Below are 14,859 nucleotides of genomic sequence, written 5' to 3'. Positions count from 1 at the left end.
AGCTAAGTTAACTTTAGCTTACCCGCTGGCTGACCCCATTGACTAGTCTTCCTGAGGAGAAAACCAGGCAGCCTGCCTTGGAGCTCAGCTCAGCCAGGCTGGGATGACGCACATCTGGGCCAAGGCTGTCTGTGCACCCTGAGCAGGCCAGCCCACAGCACATAAACACCTCATTCCGTACCCTTCACCTCCACAGCCTCAAAGGAGGTCTTAAGACAGGAAGGGTCTGGTCCCGTAGCCTGAGGGCTTTGCCTGGTCAGCCTGCAGGCTCAAAGGTGTTTTAGTCCTCTCTCGGGGACAATGACATATTCGTAAGCACACACTCACAATTACACACTCAGAAGCATATACTAACACACAATTCCTCCAGCACAGACACTGCCATGCTCACAAGCATACATTATATCTGTATACACACATACAGTGACACACAGGCACACACTCATACCTATACACAAGGATGTTTCACAAGTGCACATTCACACTGTCCCATTCACAAACACACATGCACTTATATGTGCACATGCGTGGGCACATTCGTACCAACACACTCACACCAACACATCCACAAGCACATGCACTTGGTACACACCCACACTGGTACACTCAAAATCCTGCTACCCCAACCCTCTGCTCTGGGCTGAGTCTAGTTCTCAACCTTCCTCGGGGAAATCATCTTACCTTTGAAAAGAACTTTGTGAACAAAGATAACTGTCAATGTTTTCTTGCAGTGATGTAAATTTGGGGAAAGATCTGAGTCTCTAACTATGGAGAACTAAGATATTTTAGATGTTAGTGAAGACATTTGAAGCTGGAGCCTGGGGCCAAAACACTTAACCCCAGCCACTCAAAAGGCTGAGACACAGGATTGAAAATTCAAGGCCAGTCAGGGTTATAGAATGAGACTTTGTCTCAAAATAAAAAATTTAAAGGGGGAGGGCACTGATAGTATAGCTCCTAGCATGCATAAGGACCAGTATCAGAGCCAGACACCACAGACCTTATCATAGAACACTGACATGCACATGTCATAATCTTAGAATAATCATGGAATAATCTTTTTGCACACTGTAAATTGTAAATTGTTCTCATTGTTAGTAAAGAACTGACTGGCCAGTAGCTAGGCAGGATTTTCAGGGCAGATAGAATGCTAGGAAGAAGAAGGATAGAGTCAAAGGATCTCGAGGAGAAGTGGAAAGAAGGAGATGAATTTGCTGTACTGAGAAAAGGTACCAAGCCATGTGGCAGAGCATAGATAAGAAATATGGGTTAATTTAAAAATGTAAGCATTAGCTAGTAACAAGCCTGAGCTACTGGCCAAGCATTTATAATTAGTAAGAAATCTCAGTTTGGTTATCTGGGAACTGGCTGGTAGGACAAAAAGTCTGCCTACAGCTATGCCATAAGGATATGTAATAACTAGCATGCTAATTTAAAAAAATAAAAACTTCCCATGTTATAAATACTAAAAATAAGTTTACACATCTAAGACGTATCTATGCCAAGCCTGGTGACACACACCTTTAATCCCAGCACTCAGGAGGCAGAGGCAGGTGGATCTCTGTGAATTTGAGGCCAGCCTGGTCTACAGAAGTGAGTTCCAGGATACCCAGGGTCACACAGAGAAACCCTGTTTTGAAAACCCAGTATATACATGGAAACACACCAAAATGCTAACTGTGGTTGTCTATATAATTATGGCGATTCTCATTCTCTCTGTCCCTCCTCCTTCCCTCCTTCCCCACTCTCTTCCTCCTTAAGATCTCTCTTTCTTTCCCCCTCCTTCTCTCCTTTTCTTCCTTGGTCTGTCTTTTCCCTCCCCCAAAGATCTCATCATGTATCTTAGGCTGGCCTGGAATTCATGATAGGCCATCTATCTCTCAGGCTCCCCAGTGCTCAGATTACTAGCACTCACCATTATATCCAGCAATTCTTTTCCTTCAAAAAGTTCCCATAAAATTTCCACAGTTTAAAAAATGAAGGTAATCTACTTATCAAAAACCTGGATCTTCCAGGAACATAATGATCCCCAAGTGAAGGCCAACTGTCTGCAGGGACATTCCGGACATGCCCCCTTCTTTCTCTTTTTTTTCTCCACGTATACTTGTCCTGCTTCCCAGAATTATTTGAGTGGGTTTATGAGAAAAATCATAAGCAGCATAGAGCAAATAGCGTTTACAAAGGAGGGGCTCAATAAGGCTTTGAAGTGAAATCGGCAGCCATGTCCTGGAGACTAGAATTCGGGGCCTATGGAGATGAGCTGTGATTGTTCTGACCAAGCTCACGGAGCAAGGCATTGGGCCTGGTGACTTGGCCCCCACAGAGGCCATTTTCTCTCAGATGAAAAGGAATGTCTGAGACTGGCCTTGTGTCCTACACGACCCCATTTCCCAGGCCCTTGTGACTCTTGTCCATCCTGATTCCCCTCCTTTCCTCTCAGGGCTTCTGGTCCCGGGCCAGCTCCTATGGAGTGCCACACTGCCTCCCTCACAGACACAGGTGGCGCACGTGCCTCTTCAGTTCCAGAAGCCAGTGTCTCTCTCATCTGGGAAAGACAGGCAGACTCTGTGGAGCATTGCAGGTCAGAGGTACCCCATAGGGGACAAGAACCAGTGGAGGTACAGCTGGGAGCATGCACAGCGCTGTTGGGACGCCAGCTCTGTCTGATCAGTTTCCCAATCAGTGTGTTGTCTCACTCTATTTTCTCCTAGAGGGCTTCGGGACTCTGTTTTGCAGGACTAGGGTGCTAGGCAAGTGCCCTGGCCTTGACCAACAGCTCCAACCTAAGCTTGCTTCCTGCAGCCCAATGTCATTTGATTGCTGCAAAAGCTGGGTCCTGTCAGCTGCCATCTCCAAGCCTGAAGGGCCTGGGATGCTAAGACCCTGCAGCTGCTGCATGTGAATGTGTCTGGGCTTGACCTGAACATCTGCTTCTATATCCACTGAGTAAAAATACCCCGGGCCTCTCTGGGCTGGGCTGTGTACTTTTTAGGAAGACCAGAAACAGAACAGCGGAGGGGAAGAAGAGAACAAACTGTCACAAGTCCAGGCGGGAAGAGGCAGAGGGATGCCCTTGAAGGCCTGTGTGTAGGAAGGCCTCACTTCTCCCCAGAATGGGGTCCCTCAGGTTCCCATGATGCTGCCCATAGACTGTATGTAGTCCTGGGGAGCCTAGTGTTAGCTCCCAGGGGGTGCTCATGGAAGCCCTCCTCATCCTTCCGCCGTTATCTTCAGTTCTGGTCGCACATAGTGACAAAGAGCAGCTCTGGGTCTCAGTGTTAGTTGTCCAGGCTCACAGACTCAGCCAGCCTGGTGCAGTGGCTGCCGGGAAACACCCTGGGGCCACTATGGTGTGGGTACTCACCCAGGCCCCTACACACACAGCTCAGGGCATGGTGAAATTAGCAGAGGCAGCTGAGACTCTGGGGCGGGTGTCCGCCTGTGACTGCGGCCCAACTTAGAAAATAAGGTCTCTAAAACTGCTGCTGGCGTTGGTGCTGTGGACTGCGGGGCTGCGGGCAGAGTTTCCCCACAGAGCTGGCTTTCTTATGGGCTCAGGTCCCCCACCCTGCAATCAGTGAGTGACCAGTGACCAGCCAGACATCCCTTTCCTGGGAACGGACAATGGTGGGGGGGCTGGTCCAACCAGGAATAGAAAGAGTGGAGGAAGGGCTTGGAGAGAGGAAGGGAGGGAGGCGGGCACCCCCCAGACGGAGGGGAGGGTGGGGCCTGAGAGATCACAGGAAGAGTAACTATGCGAGGAAGAGGAAAGGAGAGGCCCGCGGTTCTGGGAAAGCACAGGCAACCAAAACAGCCCCGGAGGGAGGGGCGGGAGGGACCCGGGCAGGGCAAGGGAAGGCCACCAAGGCCCAGCATGCTGGGATCCTCAAAGAAGAAGGAAGTACAGTACAGTCATGGCAGGAAATACTGCTCAAGTCTCCTGCAGCATGCTGCCCTCCTGACCCGCCCCCCACCACCCCCCCACACACCCCTCCAGCTGTGGAGTTGGATTGAAATCGACGAGAACCCGGTATCCTCACTACTGGCCACACTCCGGGGACCGAGTGTGGATCTGAAATAGCCTGACAGAGAAGGGTGAGGAAAGGGAAGTGTTCAAAGCCCCATCTCGCTGCACAGGCTACCAGGAGCCAGATGCTGAGCCACCGCCCGAGCCCACAAAGACAACAGTGAACAAGAGGCATGGGCTTTGGCATGAGCTCCCAGAGCACCAGATGATAACGGGGCGGGGCTACGGGCAGAGCACCAGATGATAACGGGGCGGGGCTACGGGCCAGCAGGAAGGATGCTGATCACACAGAGGCACGGCCTTGGGAGAGGTCCCAGCTGGGTTCCTCTTGCCTGGGTGTAGGGGGGTGTGAGGGTCTTTTCCAGGTGTAAGACTGCCAAAGCCCTCCGAGGAGAAGGCAAGAACTGTGGCAAGAAGATGAGTCCGCAGACCCTGGTCCTGCCACAGACGCACTGTGGGACTGTGGATGAGCCCTTCCTCTCCAGGGCTTCTGCATTCCTAATAGGTTCGCGGGCCATGCCAAGCCCCAGCCTGCCGGCCACACTCTCAGAGGGGTGCAGGAGAGGATTTCTTCAGAGATCCCTCCCTCTGAAAGCTGCCTCCTTCTCCGGACTCAGCACACGGCATCCAAATACATGCTTGAATTCCTGTGCCAGCTGCAAAACCCAAGCTGGCTTGCCCATGAGCCGTCTCCACCCCGCAGCCCGGGCACCGCAGCCCTGGCACCACAGCCCCCACCCCACAGCCCCTGCCCCACAACCCCCGCCCCGCAGCCCCGGCACAGCAGCAGCCCCCTGCCCCACAATCCCCGCCCCAAAGCCCCCGCCCCAAAGCCCCAGCCCCACAGCCCCCGCCCCGCAGCCCCCGCCCTGCCACCGGGATGACCACCGGCATTGACAGAGCGGCTAGACCAGTCTCTGCCATTCACTGGCCTTGGGTGCTTTTTACTTTCCACTGTATTGAATCACCAGTGACGTTGGTGGCTTTCCTGAGTGCAGATAATGAGAGACGGAAGAGAGCGGAGGAGAGAAGGGGACTGTGGTCTGGTTGACTGAGCCATTTTTAAAATTTTGTATTTAAAAAAAAATTCCCATACAATATATTTTAATCATATTCTTTCCCCTCTCCTAATTCCTCCCCACCTCCCTACACAACCAACTTCATGTTCTTTCTGTCTCTCTTGATAAAAGACAAAAATAAAATAGGAAAAAAATAAAATAAAACCACGAAATCAAAACAGACAAAGAAAGAAAACCAATGAGACAAAAAATACCAAAACAAAATAAAAAGCATACACACAAAACAAACAAAAACAAAACAAAACAAAAAACAGACACTGTTTTGTGTTGGCCAGCAACTCCTGGGCATGCATGGGTGCTGATAGATGCAGTGACAACCACTGGATTTGTCCAACCCCAGAATACACCAATTACAATAGAGCTTCTTAGTTAGGGGTTCGACCTAGAGCTCACTTTCCCCTTCTCAGTGCAGAATTTTGTCTGGGCTGAGCCTCTGCGGGTCTGGCACATACCCATATCTGGTACTGCTAAAATGCCCAAGAACCTGCTGAGGACATAGGTCACGGCCCTTAGGGGAAAACCTACTGCTATTATTCTGCTAAAGAAACAGCAATAAAAGGACATAGTGCTAGATATATTGTAGAGAGCCACAGGGGTTTCCTAGTGAGAACTTACACAGGGTCCGAGAATCTGAGCTTGCTTTACCCAGCAGGGCTGCCTAAGGGGGTGATTTGACCACAGTCGTGGTTACCAGGTGTTTGGAAGGGTCTACACTTGGCTGTGTGGTGTGCTTTGATTTATCAAGGGGGAGGTCTTTTGCCCCGACCCTTGGCATTGTTATAAAAAGCCCTTTTGAATAAATGGAAAAGGACCGCTGGGTTTTGATCCAGGTCCTCCCGAAGCTGTCCTGTGTTTCTGTCTTTCTCCTCTTTGCTATCTTTCTGTCTAATATTTTCTTATCCCTCTCTCTTCCTCATAGGAACCCTGGGAAAAGTGGGAGCTGGCCTCCCACAATCTATCATATATATTTAATATATCATATATAAAATCGTATATGTTATAGTTATATATTGTGTATTATCTAGTCTATATTAAGTAAATTTATTATTATTATTATTATTATTATCCATAGATACCCAGTGCATTGCTCTTCTTGCAGTAGATAGGAACGAAGAGACCCGCCCCTGGACAATGTTCAGAGAGTGGGAGGCTCTGGAACACTCAGTCCTAAATGCGCTACCTTTATCAAACACCTCCCGCCCCGAAGGCTCAGAGGTCTGGGAGGAAGGATGTGAGAAGACTGGGAGAGGCAGGGGTGGCGGGTAACTTCAGGGAAACAGCGTTTCTCAGACACCACAGGACTGGTACACGTGGGAACTTGCAGAGACGGAGCCACCTTAACAACCAAGGACACTGGAGCTCACCGTGGAAGCAGAGAGTTTAGAAGACGCAAGAGTAAAAGCCACCCCCAAGTCCTGATATGAGGGGTTCTCCCATTCGGCACAATCAAAGGCGTCCAAGGACCTGGAACTGAATCTGAACATGGTGGTGCCTGCCTGTAATCTCAAACTGAGGCAGATGGGTAAAGACTTTGAGGCTGGCCTGGGCCTCAGAGCAAGAGGTTGTCTGAAAAAACCCTAAAAAGAATGGAGCACAACTTGGGTGTACAGCTCATGGCCTGCAGAGAAGGAGGGGAGGCTTAGAAGGGGCCCCCAAGGAATTCTGGGCCATGAGCTGGGAGCAGCCCTCGAGTCAGTCTCTGGCCTCGGCCCTGGTAACTTCGGTCTTTCAAGGAGAGGGTGGGGAGAGGGGTGAACCAGGTCTCTGGGCCTGAGCCCCCACCCAGAGAGAAAACACACAGCAGGGGCCAGAAGGGAAATGGAAACGGGGCTGGGCCTGTGGGGTCCTCCCAGACTGCCCAGGGAGGACAGCCCAGAGCCCTGGAGCCTCCTCTGGCCCTAGGGAAGGCCTCCACCCTGAGCCGGGCAGGCTGCCAGGAAGCAGCAAAATAAAAACCCCACCCCACCCCCACCCCACCCCTTATACTAGCAACCAAGGGGATGAAGGGCGCCAGAGGGGAGGGGCGTCAGGGTGGCCGATGCTTTGGTAGGGGTGTGTGACTAAGTGTCCAGTGACTGGACCCTTACCACCCACCTCTACACTCTAGAAGAGCGGCCTGGTCCTCTCTAAACCAGGCACTCTCTCTTGTGGAAGGGAAGGTGACCGTTTCCTATTGCAGGATGGTTGCTAACGGCCAGCAAGCTAATCCCATCTGGGACCACGGCCTCTGCTTTAAAAAGTACTTGGGGCTGGAGGGATGGCTTAGCAGTTAAGAGTACTGCTGGCTGCTCTTCCAGAGGACCAGGGTTCAATTCTCAACACCTATGTGGCAGCTCACAACCATCAGTTACCTCCAGTTCTAGGGGATCCCACACCCTCTTCTGGACTCTGCAGATACCAGGCACACATTTGGTACATAGTTATACATGCAAGCAAAACACCTACACACACACACACATACACACACATTTTCTATTTTGTATTTATATGTATGCATGTGCATGTCTGTCTGGATGCACATACTACATGTGCTCAGTTGCCTATGGAGGCCAGAGGGATCCCATGGAGCTGAAGTGACAGGGAACTCATAGGTGCTGGGAACAAGTCTGGTACTTAGCAAGTACTCTTCACCTCTGAGCCCCTTCTCCAGCTACAACATAAAATAAAAACTTTAGCCAGGAATGGGGTGGGGGTTGGGGGAGTGGCACACGCCTTTAATCCCAGGACGAGGGAATCCAGGCAGGTGGATCTCTGAGTTCAAGTCCAGCCTGGTCTATAGAATGAGTTGCAGGACAACCAGGGCTACACAGAGAAATCCTTTCTCAAAAAAACCAAAACAACAATAATAATAATCATAAATAATTTTTTAATTATTTTTACTGTACTGAGTTTTTCCCTTATAGTGGTCTTGGTGTCAATACGTTGAAATGAGAAGAGATTTCACCCAGAGAGGCTGGCCAAAAATGGGAATGTGAAGTGCCAGGAAGGGGGACCAAGTCTGACGTGGGCCCAAGAGAAAAGCAGTATCTTGAGGTGAGGCCAGCAACGGGACAGAAAAGGTTGGACCAGACCCTGTGTGCCATGCTTTCCCGAGCTGGGCGGTTAAGTCACCAGCCACCTGGTGCATTTTGTCAGGTGAAATGGGAGACACAGAGACAGGGATCCCTGTCTGGAGCAGGCGCAGATTCTAAGTCTGTGCTGCTCCTGCAGGACCTGCAACTCCCCGGAGGATACAGGGAGCGGTGGAAGGGAGCCCTAGCTCCAGGGTCAGCTGGGGCCCTGCACAGGGGACTGGAGAGGCTCTGCCCACTGCGGGGGACCCCCCCCCCCGCCCTGGCCTGTGTAACTAGTGGCCCAAAGGAGCCCCTGAGAAAGGAAAATCTGGCCTCTTATCTCCTGGGGGAAAGGAATTCGCTCTCCTGCCAGGACAAGGGTCTGTTTGACCGGAAGTCTCCACCCTAGCTGTGGGTTCCTCCCAGGCACCACTCACTCCTTCTGGCTGTCCCTGCCTCTGGCATCCACTTCCCAGGCTTCAACTTCTGACCTGACATCCCCAACAGAATTCTAAGCCAATTCTGTGCACCCCCCCCACCTCCAGTTAGCTACCCATTCACAGCTCCACGTGGATGGGGAATTCTGACTCACAAGTCCATCTCCTAGCCCATTCCTCTGCGGCTACGCTACCTAGCAGACAGCTGAGGAGGCCAGGTGGCCTTGTAGAGCATAGGACCATGGCCACTCGGAGCTACAGTCCTGCCCAGCACCAGGCTGCAATACTGAAACATGCAGCTCCTGTCCTGCAAGTCTCCAACCCAGTTCCACCCAGGAAACAAAGCAGAAGCCTTCCTAGAGTGCCGGGGCCTGGAGCTGGGGCTGCACATCAGTGTAGAGTATGTGCTTAGCATGCACAAGACCCTGGGCTCCATTCCCAGTCACACAGAAAACAAACAAGGGTAACAACAAAGAAGGCCCTTACATAAGTTGTTCTCCACCTGTGGGTCGCGGCCCCCCTGGCAAACCTCAAGCTCCAAAAATATTGGCGTTACGATTCCTAACATTAGCAAAATCACAGTTATGAAGTCGCAACAAAAATAATTTTATGGCTGGGGGGGGGGTCACCACAACACGAGGAACTGGATTAAGGGGTCTCAGCATTAGAAAGGTTGAGAACCACTGTCCTAGATGAAGATTTCTAGCCTCTGCCTGAGAATATTCCAGGAGGCTTTAACCTGAAATCCATTATACAGATGGAGGTGTTGAGACCCAGGAAGAGAGACTCCTATCCACAAGGTTGGCAGCAGGTCGGGCAAGCCCAGGACCTAGGGATTCCACACCTCTACTCAACAAGCTCTGTGTGTCCTCACGGGCCCCGTGGCAGCAATCACGTATGTCGTCATTATGTGTGGCTACTGGCCTGTTTTTCCATTACACTATGCACCAGGTAGCTATTTTCCTAGGATGGCTGTAGTTCCCAGCCCCGTGGAACAAGCAAAAATGTAAAATATGCTTAATAATAACATTGAGAGCAAGCCAAGCATCCATCAACAGCTGCCGGCAAAGGCAAAATGCGGTATGCTTAGGCAATGGAATATTATTCAGCCATCAAAAGGAATGAAGCCTGGGCTAGAAAGAAAGCACAGCTGGTGAAGCACTTGCCTTGCAAATGCGAGTGTTAGTTTCTGCGGCCACCGCCGCCGCAGCAGCAGCCTGCCTCTGCTGCCAAAGCAGTTCCCTCACCGCCTGTCGCCAGGTGCCTTTCCACCGTGAGCTAGGGGACATGCGCACCCTTTAAAAGTGCCCGCCAGGCACTGCTCGCCCTCTTTGCCTCTCGCGTCTCTCTTGCCTCTTACTCCTCTTTGTCTCTTCTCTTCTCTCCTGCTTCTCTTCTTCCTCTTGTCTGTCTGCCTCTCTCAAGTCCCCACCCTGACAAGGCCTCTCGCTCCCACCTCTCCCAGGCCTCCCCCCTCCCCCAGGAAACCTCTTGCACTAACTGTGTTGCATGTGGTGTGTTTGCTTAGTTCCTTGGCAGGGGCCTGCCAAAAGGTACCCACTATCGCCTTTCTTTTCATTTATCCTTTCAATGAGGACCTGAGCTCAGCATCCCAGAACCCACATTTAAAAAGCCAGAGGGCCAAAGAAATAACTCAGAGGTCAGGAAAACTTGTCCCACGGTCACGAGGACAGGGATTTGGATCCCAGCATCCACATAACAAGTTGGGTACCCTTCTGATGCCTACAGCCTAGCTGAGAGAAGATAAGTTGCAGGTTTAGGGAGAGACTCTGACTCAAAGGAAAAGACAGAGCGTGAGAGGAGAGGACACTTGATGTCCGCTTCAAGCCTCTGCACATGCTGCCTGTACACATGTGAGCACACACATTAACTAATTAGTTAATTAAGCAAATGTTTTATTGTCTGTGTATGGCCTGCCTATATGTCTGTGCCGTGTGTGTGCCTGGTGCCAGCAGAGGCCGGAAGAGGGTGTCAGGTCTCCTGGAACTGGAGTTACAGCCAATGCTTCCAACCACTGAGTCGCCTCTCTGATCCCACTAATCGAATATTCCTAAAAGCTGGTGTGGTATCGTGTGCTTATAAACCTAACCCTGGGGAGACAGAGGCCAGCAAATAATGCCTGGGGCTCACTGGCTAGTCAGTCTTACCTACTTGGTGAGTTCGAGGCCAGTGAGAGACCCTGCCTCTAAAGCAAGATGGACAGCACCCGAGGAACACCACCCTAGATTGGCCTTTGTGTGCACAGACTCATGGACAGACAGACAGACAGACAGACAGACACACACACACACACACACACACACACCATACACAATAGTAATGAAACACTAGACATGATACAACATAGGTGGACTTTAACAGCACCATGCCAAGAGAAAGGACAAATGTCATATGTGTCCATCCACGTGAAATATCCAGCCAAACTAGACAAATTCAGAGACACACAGCAGAAGGGAAGTTCCCCAGGGCCCAGGAACTCAGTGTCTATTTGGGGTAGGGAACCTTAGGGGGAGGGGAACCTTTGAGGAGCAGATGGTGTTACTGATATATACAGGGAGACTGTGATTAACCCCACTGAACGGTATACCTAAAAATGGTTTAAACATCAATTCACACCTTAGAGATATTTTATGATAATAAAAAAGAGCCCATTTCTTTACACATGCCCCCTCAGGGATCACAGCCTGCAGCCTTGATTTAGACCTTGCTCCTGCCTGCTTTATACATATAGACACGGTGAATGAAGGGCACTTCTTGGTCAAGGCCAATGTGAAATCAGCTCTAAAACTATAGCCTCCCAGACATGGCCAATTCCCCAACAGGGCCAGCTGGAGCCCACCAGGGCAAAGACCAGTGCGAGGCTCACTGTGATCCATCTCTCAGAGGCAGATGTGGGCAGAGCCCTGTATGTTCATGAGTTTAGGTGGAAGTCTGAGGACCCTTTGCTGGTGCCTGGAAACCATGGTGTAACAGCAGCGGAGGTGAGAGCGTTGGCCATAAAGCCATGAAGAAGCAGAGATCTGGGTGTCTCCGGGCCAGGCGTTCCCAACTCATATTTAACACTATGGTGCAGCCCAGGGGTCCCCTGCCCCAGTTGCACTTGGCCCTCATGTTCCCACTTCCAAGACTCTCATGGTAGCTAGGACCTGGCATTTAACAGGGGTCCCCATGAGCCAGAGCTAGCCTTGGCAAAGTGTGCTGTTGTCGTAGGCAGCCTGGAGACAGTGGCGGCATATTGGCTCTGAAGCTTCATGCTGCTCCCACATCGTCACAGGGGCTGGCAGGGCTCACTGCTCTAGGTACCCACAGCCTTCAGATGTGGAGAGGAAGCAGGCAGGGGTGGTGTACCTGCCTGTACCAATTTCCTTTGCAAGCCTTCCTCGTGCAGAGCGAGGCGCTGTCCAGAGCATCTCCTATAAGAAGAGGATGCCTCAAGGTCAGCCACAAGTTCCCTCCTCCTTCTGCATCGATCTCTCACCTCAAGTGGATGTCATCGTTGGGGTGTGGCGCCTGGAGTATTTGTTAATAGGGTAGGGAATGTCCTAATGACAGATGGCATAAAGGAGCGCAGAGGACTGCGGGTCTCATCCAGCTGGCCTGGATTACAGTGTCCAGGTGCCTGCCTCATGATGCAGAGCCTAGTTCTGGAAGCAGCCGGGCCTGAGCACTGTTTAAAGAGGCTCTGCTCCTCCCTCACCCCCGACCTGCACCACACGAATCCCCATTTTCCTAAGATCCCTGGATCCTGAGGCCTGAGAAGCAGTCTTGGCTCATATCCCAGTGACTTCTAGGGGCTTCTTCTAGGCTAAGCCATGGTGGTGACAATAATTCTCTGCGGGGCACTTGCTGCATGCCAGGTACCACACTAGGCCCCATACAGACGGTTTCTTATTTCATTCTTTGACAGTCCAGCAAGGCAGGCTTTGTCGCCTGTCTTCAGATGCGAGGAGAGCTGGACAAAGAGGTTGGTGGGGTCTGCACAGCAAGTTGCAGCTAAGCTGGGATTTGTCTCGAGGGGTCTAGCTTTAAAAGCAGGGCTCTGATGACTGTTGTAACCACGATACAACCTCTCACACTGGACCAGTGGCTACTGCCTCTCATCAACTCCCGGTAGGGCCCAGAAATTCACTTGCAGATGGATTCCCCAGGGAGGTGTTCCAGACTCCTTGGGCCTGGCCTGCTGTGACCTGAAGTAGAGCTCTCAGTACCTTTTCAGAAGCTGCCCACCAGGAAGAGCTCACATGTGCACCTGCAGAGAGTATGAGGGTCTGGGACTAGAGAGACAGGGAAGCTGGGGAGCAGGCAGGCCTGGGGACCCCTTCACCGTAAGTTCAGAAACCTCAGCACTGGACCCCAGAGTGAGGGACACAAGGGGAGAAAGCAGGGTGAGAACCACGCTAATCCCCTTATTGCTGTCTTGCAAAGTGATGATGCCAACCCCGGAGGAAGCGTGGTTCTGCCAGCTCCACCTGGCCAGCCTCCACAGGCTCCTGGATCCCCAGCCAACCTTGGATGGGTGCTCTACACCAGCCCCTCACAGCGACTGCCCCTTCCCCAACCAAACGTGAGTGATCTAAGGCATGGCTCACAGACCCACCGTCATGATGCTTCCCACACAGGGTTCCCAAAGTGCCGTGACTTGACCTCCCACAGCCACAGGAGAGTATTCTTCAGACTCCTCAATGCCACAGGCCGCTAACTCTGCCCCTGAACTGAGAGGAGCCCAGCCTGGCTGAGCATTGCAGGGTGAGAGGTGTGTGTGTGGGGGGGTCACAGGCATGATCACAGACCCACCCCTCAGAGTTCCACCCTCTACTTCCTTGGAACTTCCAGCTTTTTGGAGCTCAGAAAATGTTCAAGAAACCTCCCCAGCCAGTGATTTCATACAGCAGGCATCCATCTCCAGAACTCTGGCCAGGGAGGCTGTCCAGCCCTGTCTCCTGCCCACAGAGTTGGATCCCACACAAGGGCAGACACTGGGTAGCACTGACTCTCACTCGCTCTGCAGCATTGATCAGGCCCCACGGCCTCTTCAGCCTGTGGCTCCTGTGGCCCTTCAGCGAATGCCTTCAAATGGAAACCATCCAGGGGAGACATCTCAGTTGTAGGGTGGGGTAGGTGGCCAGGGGGCTAGCATTCTGGCCAGTCACTCTTTATCAGAATCAAACTCAGGACAAGAGCGGGGAGAGGCAGACATGCATGCTGATCGTACCCGCCCCCAGCCATTCTGTCCACGGAAAACCTCCTAACGGGCCAGATCCATAAAGCAGGGATTCGGGGTACCTAAAGCCCTGTTTTCTCCCTCAACCAGAGAAACAGCAGGAGTCCAACACAATCTTAAAAACAAGAGTCGCTCACATAAATCGACACTCTATAAGGGGAACAAACTGAGTGTACAATTTGCCTCCGACTCCAGTGAACAAGGGAGATACTCTGGGGGTGGGGGAGAGGGGGGCCAGTGAGATGGGACAAAGAAGAAAATCGGAATGAGGGAGGGAGGGAGAAATAAAGGGACACAGAGAAGCAGGAGGAAGCAGGGAGGAGGAATGTGTAGATGAGACTGTGCTTTGGGTCAGTCCAGTCGGTAGTTCAGAAATCCCCACCCAGCTCATCACTTCTCACTGTTTCATCTTCTAAAATTCCTGTGTTCCGATCCTCAATCTTTCTCCCTTTAGGGCCAAGGATGCCTTCGGGAATCTGGCAGCAGTTCTGGACTCTCTCCCAGAAAAATATTCTTATTCACTTACAAGTCTTCTTGAGATTTCAGGGGCTCCTGGACTCCATATTAGGAACTAGGAACTCCAGTCTCATCGGGAAACTCTTAATAGCCCAAATAAAAATATTTAAATTAAACAGAATTAGATTAAAGAAAGGGTGGGAGAGGCCGGGTGTGCTGGAATCTCAGCACTTGGGAGGCTGCGGCAGGGGGATCTCTGTAAGTTCAAAGCTGGTCTGGTCTGCAAGTTTCAAGGCTCCCAGCCCCTAAAAAGGGAGGTGGGATGTGGCTTCAGTAGTTACACTAGCGTTACTAAGAGCATTTGGGGCCCCAGGACTTGTCCCTAGGGAAGACCCAGGGCCAGGCATGTGCACAGATGGCTATATCCAGTTAAAGCCTGCCTTTGACCCAGGAGCCCTATACGCCTGTGCGGACCCTGGATTCACCCTTTACAGGTCCATGGGACTGTTAAATATCAATCGTTCCAAAATCTGACCGTGCTTAAGAATCACCGGTGTGTTTGTGT

General features: G+C 51.6%; 1 protein-coding gene and 1 long non-coding RNA gene across 3 annotated transcripts in view; one reads left to right on the top strand and one right to left on the bottom strand.

Annotated features, from left to right (window-relative positions):
• Positions 1 to 14,859, bottom strand: part of Slc12a8 (solute carrier family 12 member 8) — a 157,082-nt gene that overhangs the window by 86,278 nt on the left and 55,945 nt on the right. The gene's annotated exons all lie outside the window — the stretch shown is intronic.
• LOC121821708 (uncharacterized) lies at positions 1,136 to 14,467 on the top strand. The gene is made up of 4 exons (XR_006062518.2): positions 1,136 to 1,229; positions 8,010 to 8,139; positions 9,354 to 13,181; positions 14,293 to 14,467. It is a non-coding gene; the product is annotated as an uncharacterized LOC121821708 (long non-coding RNA).

The sequence above is a fragment of the Peromyscus maniculatus genome, chromosome 12 (assembly GCF_049852395.1).
Source record: "Peromyscus maniculatus bairdii isolate BWxNUB_F1_BW_parent chromosome 12, HU_Pman_BW_mat_3.1, whole genome shotgun sequence".
NCBI lineage: Eukaryota > Metazoa > Chordata > Mammalia > Rodentia > Cricetidae > Peromyscus > Peromyscus maniculatus.
The sequence above is the reverse complement of the archived record's forward strand: the minus strand, read 5'-3'. Positions and strand labels throughout refer to the sequence as shown.